At 52.1% G+C, this 7,215-nt stretch overlaps 1 protein-coding gene across 1 annotated transcript in view; it reads left to right on the top strand.

The window, feature by feature from the left end:
- The first annotated feature begins 217 nt into the window (after nt 1-217).
- The window catches only part of LOC110292296 (calmodulin-binding transcription activator 1), a 232,798-nt gene continuing 225,800 nt past the window's right edge, over nt 218-7,215 (top strand). The window contains exon 1 of the mRNA XM_029476776.1: nt 218-289. The gene's annotated coding sequence lies outside the window, so the exon portion shown is untranslated. The remainder of the gene's footprint in view (nt 290-7,215) is intronic.

The following is a 7,215-nucleotide window of genomic DNA, read 5'->3' as shown; positions in this document are numbered from 1 at the left end:
GTGCCAGATGCCTGCACCCCACCCCACCCCCACATACACACTGGCATGCCCTACAATCTATCTTAGACCCTATCCCTGGAGTCCACCCTGTGCCTCAGTCTCCCTAGGCCTGCCAGCGGTGGCATGGTCCCTCTTGCTCCTCTTTGTTGCACCCACTGTCTTCCTCCCTTCCTTCCCTCTTTCCAACTGAACTCTCGTTTTTCCTCTCTCTCCCTAGTGCTTGTACGGCTGCTATGTCCATTCCTCCATCATACCTACTTTCCACCGGAGGTGCTACTGGCTCCTTCAGGTAGGTGGCTGAGGTTGGATTTCTCATGCGTCGCTCTCTGGTGCTTGGGAAGGGTCTGTGGAGGGCGTCGAGGGGGCATGGGGCTCTTGTGCGTGACAGAAAGTTTGGGCTGAGAGTCCTTGTGCGATCTCCTAGTTTTCAGCGGTATTTGCCAAGGCTGGTTTGGTGACAGGTCTAGTTGTGAGTGAGGTTCCAGAAAGGAGAGTGAGAACTGGTGGCCAGGGTACACCTTGCTCATTCATGAGGATAAAAAGTAGATGCTTCAAGGTGCCAAGGTCCCCAGTTTCCTTTTGGTGAGGTTTAAGAAGGCTGGGTGTCCCGTCCCTCACTACAAAATCCCTGTTGGCTACAATCCATATATTCATTTGCTGTCTTGGTTAGTCAGAAGGTACATGTGGGAAATAGGCTTTCATGGCTGTTTTTGGTACTGTGGGATTGTCAGAGTTGCCCACTGGAGAGGAGTAGGTTTTGTGATTGATATGTGATGCCTGCCTTAAAGACTGTGGTGTGGGAGCATCTGCCATGCTTGTGGTGGGGGGTCTGTGTCCATGGTGCTGGCTAGGCAGCCTCTGTCTGTGGTTATGGACAAATTGTTATGTTGTGGTGTAGCCAGGAAGCCTCTGTCCATGATTTTGTCCAGGCAGCCTCTGTCCGTGGTGCTGGCCAGGCAGCCTCTGTCTGTGGTTATAAACAGCTTTGTCTGTGGTGTGACTAGGCAGCCTCCTGGCCAGGCAGCCTCTATCCATGGTGCTGGCAAGACCTCCTCTGTCCGTGGTTATGAAAAAACAACTATGTTGGTGGTTATGGACAAACAGCTATGTCTGTGGTGCAACCCAGGCAGCCTCTGTCCATGGTTCTGGCCAGGCAGCCTCTGTCTGTGGTGCTGGCCAGACAGCCTCTCTTTGTATGGACAAACACCTATGTCTATGGTTATGGACAAACAGCTGTATCTGTGGTGTAGCCAGACTGTCTCTGTCCATGGTGCTGGCCCGTTGGGTCTAAACAGAGGCTATCTAGAAGCCACTCAGGATAGGATGTCACTGCGAGGGAGGAAGGGCTGAGGATGTATCCAATGAGGCTGGACCTGGATCTCTTTCCAAGCTATCTGCTATACAAATTCTCTATGTAGAACCCAGCCCAATGGGCCTGTCCCCATTACCCTTACACATAACTCTGTCCTACTACCTCTGGCCAGGAACTGCTGCCTGAGGGCCTCGTTACTGTGGCCCCACTGTGTGCTCGCAATTCTGTTCAAACCGACAAGCACATGAGGGTTGTTGTCTTGGGGACCTGAGGGGCAAGGTTGGGAATAAACTAACAGAAAAGAGCACCAGGTACAGAGAGGCCACTGCTTTCAGGGAGGATGGTCTGGGAAGTATCACAGGGTTTGAGGCTGTCTGCGTAGGGAGGTCACAGCTCAGCCTTGCCAGGGCCCTACCACCCTGGTCTCCCAGCTGTAGCCACCAGTCAGTCCTTTCATTCTCCCTCAGTCCCCAAAGTAGTTGCCCGTGGCTCAGCACATCCCTTAGAAAGCGACCAGTCAGAATATTGCTCATCGGCAAAGCTGACACTTCCCTCGCACCAGGCTCCACTGCCAGTTGTCCCGTCTCCGTGTCCTTGGGAGGCAGATGCAGGAGTGTCTGGTTTCCTGCATCCAGGGGTGTTTGACATGGTGGTGGAGCACTAATTTTATTCCTAGGCATTGTCCTGAAGACACTAAGCAGCAGCTCAGTGAGGTCTCGGCTCTGAGGACAGTGCTCTGGGCTGGCTACAAACATGACCCTGGTTCCCTGGCTTGGATGCTACGCCACAGGGACTTGATTTATTCCAGTTTCCTGTCCCTGGCTGTGGCTCTTTTCCTTTTGGTGTCTATACCCCTTGTTAGAATGCATCTCTGCCATGCCCTCTGTGCCACACCAGACTGGGACTCCTAACAGATCAGCTCCCCACTTGCCGGCTTCCTGCTGGGAGTGCGAATACCTCTCCTCAAGGGTGGCCCCCTCCTCCTCCATGCCTGCCCTACGCCTGCCTCCACGGCCTCCCCTCAGCCCATCGCGCTCTTGTGGCTTTTTAACTCCATTAAACTTCCTCTGCTAGAAGCAGACACCTATGGGCAGCGTGAGGGCCGAGCTCTCTTCTCCACAGCTGCATTCCGGTGCCTTCCAGATGCGCCCAAAGCAAGAGGGAGAGCCCTCTCCTCTGCACACTCTCCACTCTCCCTCCCTGTCTCTGCATCCTGGCCTCTGGCTGTTGAAGACATGCCTGGGGTGATTTGCGTGCTTGAGTCTCGCTTGTCACGATCTGATCTGCTGACAGGAAGCTGGACTCCCCTCCTCCCACCAAAGGCCAGTTTGGCAGAACTAGCTTGGCTGCTCTGGTGCATCTTCATTTGCCATCTCACGCCGGCCGGGCAGGATTATCATCCCCATCCCTCATCTCTGGGTCCTCGAACACCAAGGACCACAGGAAAGCCTTGGTGGGCAGGAGGGTATCAGGGCTGGGCCCCATGGGAACTGAGAAAGGAAGTTGCTGAACAGGGTGGTGTTCAGGCCCCGAGGAGGTGCTGAGGAAGAGACCTGGGTTGGCCAGGAGCATACAGCCCACCATCTGCTGAGCAAAGTAGCTGGAACAAGACAGCCTTCTAGAGAGGGTGGGACTTGCAGGATGGGTGCAGTCAGGGGAGGCTACAGCTGGATAAAGGAACTTCCTCGAGGGATACCCCCACCTCTGGCTGCTCCTGTCTCAGTCTCAGCTCAGTAGCCAGCTCTTACCCACAGACCGTGGCTCGATTCCATCCTCTGGCATCTTCCAGTGGGGGCCACTTCAGAGCCACTTAGCACAGCAGGGACCTCTGCTTTGCCCACAAAGAAATCCACTGGGGTCTTACCCCCCAACACAGCGGTAGATCCCCCCAACAGAGCAACCTGCTGCCTTTGTCTCCCTCAGAACCAAGCACGGAGCCTTGACCAAGGCAGGGCAAGAGCCAACATGTCTGAAAGGTCACAGTTTAACAAACAAATGTCCTCAAAGGGCAGCTCAGAGCAAGCCCAAAGGCCAGTGGCTCGGAGCATGGGTCAACGTCAAGACCCAGAAGATGAAACTGAGTCATACTGAGTTAGAAGTGTTTGAGCCACCTGGCTTTCTTCGGGGAGGGGGTCCTGCTGTGGTCAAGGCTTTGTGCTTGGCACTGAGGGAGTCAGGTGGGAGCTGCTGTCAGTTTGTGTGTGTGTGTCATAACCCCTCCCCCCCAGTCCCTGCTAGTGAAGTTTCTACTGTAGCCGAATCCAGGACACAAGTGAGCAGGGTGCTGTGCTGCTCAAGACGCTGGGCATCTCAGAGGTGCATCAGGGTGGGGCCACTTGTGCCCAAGGCAGTATCCCAAGCTGCAAGCCCCTATGGACCCAGAGTCGAATGTATTTCTCCATCTCCTTCTCCAGCTGGCCAGACCCTGTAGAGAAGGCCACGTACGCAGGTCCCACCCACGCTGCCTTTGCTCACACTGTCACCCTCTGTGTCACAGCTATCAGGGCTTTCGGCTTCAGTGCCCAGTGAGGTCCACAGAGAACAGGGCCAGGTCTAGAGTCACACATGAGCCAGGAATGGGGCACAGCAGTAATCTTCCAGCCCCTGCTTCACCGCCTGACGTAGCTTGGCTGTAGCTTCCAGGGCTGAGCTCCCTAGGGCCAGCGACAGTGACAAGGGATGAAGCGGAGTCGAACAGAAAGTGTCTCCCCATCTGGGGCCCCGGGCCTCAGGCCTCCATGATGCATCCCTCTGAGTGTAGCTCTCTCTGAGAATAAGCTCCATCGCTGGCCGTGACTCCCAGCAGACTGCTGGCTTCTTTGCAAACCGTTTCTGCTTCTAATGAGTGTTTTTCTCTTTACCATTGTTCTCTAAAATGCTTAATGAATGTTTTCTGCACACAAGGCAGGGGGTGTGCCTCAACATGGCAGCTTGACTGCTCATTCCAGCCGTGGGGCAGAGGCCGTGGGAATCCTTCCTGGCTCAGCAGAGCCCTGCAATACACAAAGACCTGTGGGAAGATAGACGATGGGGAACTGGGAAGAACATGGCACAGGGTGTGGGGCTCCCAGTTCACTAAAGAAGACCTGGCATTTCAAATTAAAGGTCTAGGACCTGGACTTGGGAAGAGGACTGTATCCTGAGTTCACAGAGCTGGATTCCAGTACTAAGTGGTCTACCCTAAGGAGACCATGGCTTCCTGGCCAGGCAGCCAACCTTCACTAAGTGCTCCTTGTCACTAGGGATTGGAGATTCAATCACTCAGCCACCAGGGGGCAGAATGAAGCAAGATGTCAAGGTCTCCTAGGGTCAGCCTCTCCACCTTCCTTCTCACCCACTAGGCTCTGCTAACCCTAGAAATGGCGAGTTCTGAGGAGTGATGGGGTATTATTCTGACAAAATGTCCAGGGTAACCATCTTGTAAGTCAGAAATGTTTACTTCAGCTCATGGTTTCAGAGGTTTCCTGTCCCTAGTCTCTGGGTCCTTTTCCCTTTGAGTGTGTCATGTGTGCACATGACATCATAGTATATACCACACACACACACATATATATATACATACACATATACACATACATACACTATATATACTATATATAGTGTATATATTGTGTATATACTATATATGCTGTTTCTACTGTATATATACTTATATATACTATATACACACATATACACCTATATATAACATATATATGCAGACACTATATATACCACATATACTCTATATATAGTATATATACTATATATACCATATATACACTACAAATATATTATATATATACCATATATTTAATATATACCATATATTTACCATATGTATGTGTGTGTGTGTGTGTGTGTGTATCTCTGTGTGTGTGCTTTAGTGACCTTCATGAGCCTTCTTTGCCATAAGTTTCTGCCACCTTATCATAGTGCCACAGACTGGGGACCATAACTTTAGGACGTGGGCTCTGGGGGCATCACAGATTCTGGTCATGGGGGCTGGTCCATGCAATGCATTCTGGGGTACCATAGCAATGGACCAGGTGATCTGAAAGGTTTCCTGGAAGAAGAGGTGAGTCCAGAGTTGAAAGATGGAGGAAGCAGGGTGGGAAGAGTGGCCTCGATGCCCTTTTGACATGAGGCAGGTGAGGGTACATGCCCAGTGGGGTTAATGAATGTTTTCTGTAGGAGTCAAGCAGGGGGTACCATGGCTGCTTAAAGTTCCCACATCCACACACCTGGCCCAGGGCCCATCTGGGAAGAGGGAATAGAGGGGAGAAGTCTGAGGTTCACTATCTGTGCTTCACAGCACAGCGGGGAAGAGTGGGCCTAGGCAGGGTATCAGAGCAAAGGCACTGGGGCCTGTAGTCCCAGCAGTCTGGAGGCCGATAGAGATTGGGTGATGAGGAGCAGGAAGTGTCTGAGGCTAGCCTGGGCAGCAGCTATATCCCATCTCCACAAACAGAAACAATGATACTTCGTGAAGGTTTCTCCGCTGTTAGCAGTAGCCACCACCATCATCACCATCACCACCACCATGATCATCACCATCATCATCATCATCTGTGCTAATAACTTCATTCATCTCAGCCCTTGTGCTTCTGAGCACTTTGTGGCCTCATGAAGCTGCTACATCGATATGACCACTGTGTAGAAGGGAGTTTGGGATTGATTCCAGCGCATGCTTAGGCCGGCCATCAGCTGGCCCCCACTTGGTGGGCTAGAGGCGTTCTAATCCCAAACCAGACATCAACCCACTCCAAGGCGCCTCCAGATAAGATATCTCTGCCTAGGGAGGAAGACCGCAGGAAGGACAGGAGTCCATGGGTCAGCGGGCGCACTGCAGGAGAAGGCTGGCACTGGTGTCACAACGGGTGGGGAAGGGGCAGGGAGTGAAGACCGTGAACTCCAGGAAGAAGCCGCAGCAGGAGGAACTGTTGCCAAAGGGAGCTAGGTCCCATTCAGTCTGGAAGATTCCAGTCCAGGGGTAACTGACTCAAACCGAAGCCAAGTGGAGAAACCCTCTAGGTGGCTCTCACCTGCGAAACCAGACTAGACGGGTTGTATATGTCAAAGGGGAAGGCGCAGGAACAAGGGTGCTGGCAGAGACCATTCCTGAGATGTCATCTTATCCTGGCTCTATTCTAATGAGCAGCTTTTCCTTTCTCCATTTAATGTCTCTTGAATAACGTGATCAGGAGATTAGGTAGACACCAGGAATTTACGGTGCTATGCAAAAAAAAAAAAAAAAAAAAAAAAAATTGCTCAATTCCATTAAGATTTCAGGACCCTGGCCAAGGCTGCGCAGCGGAGCGGGTAGTATTTCCTCCTTAGATGTCTTTTCTTGATTGCGATTTACGATGCCAAGGCCGTGGCTGTACCCACCCAATGCCTCCAGAAAATATGGCAGGCTCCCAAAGCCTATTCTCCTCTGAGGAGTGTGACCGGGCAGTTTTCAGTTTCCCTCATCCAGATCCCTTCCTCAGGAGACAGGAGCGATGGGGAATGTCCTTTTCATGGGTGGTCTCCAGTGGGAGTGGCCAGCTTCAACCTCACCTTGGAGATTTCTGTATACCAAGGTTGCTAGCGAGGCCTGAGTTCTCTGAAACCACTGGACACTCTGCTACCACCTAGTGGACAGGACGTGTACTGCGGATAGAAAATCCTCCTGGGATCCCAGCTTCACTACTACTCTTGCTAGCTTGGGACTCTGACTAAGTGTTCTAAGTGTGGAGTGTGTGTGTGTGTGTGTCTGTGTGTGTGTGTGTGTGTGTCTGTGTCTGTGTCTGTGTCTGTGTGTGTCTGTGTCTGTGTGTGTGTCTGTGTGTGTGTCTGTGTGTGTGTCTGTGTGTGTGTCTGTGTGTGTGTCTGTGTGTGTGTCTGTGTGTGTATGTCTGTGTATGTCTGTGTGTGTGTGT

Source organism: Mus caroli, chromosome 4, assembly GCF_900094665.2.
Source record: "Mus caroli chromosome 4, CAROLI_EIJ_v1.1, whole genome shotgun sequence".
NCBI classification, from domain to species: Eukaryota; Metazoa; Chordata; class Mammalia; order Rodentia; family Muridae; genus Mus; species Mus caroli.
This window is presented reverse-complemented; position numbering and strand designations above follow the sequence as displayed.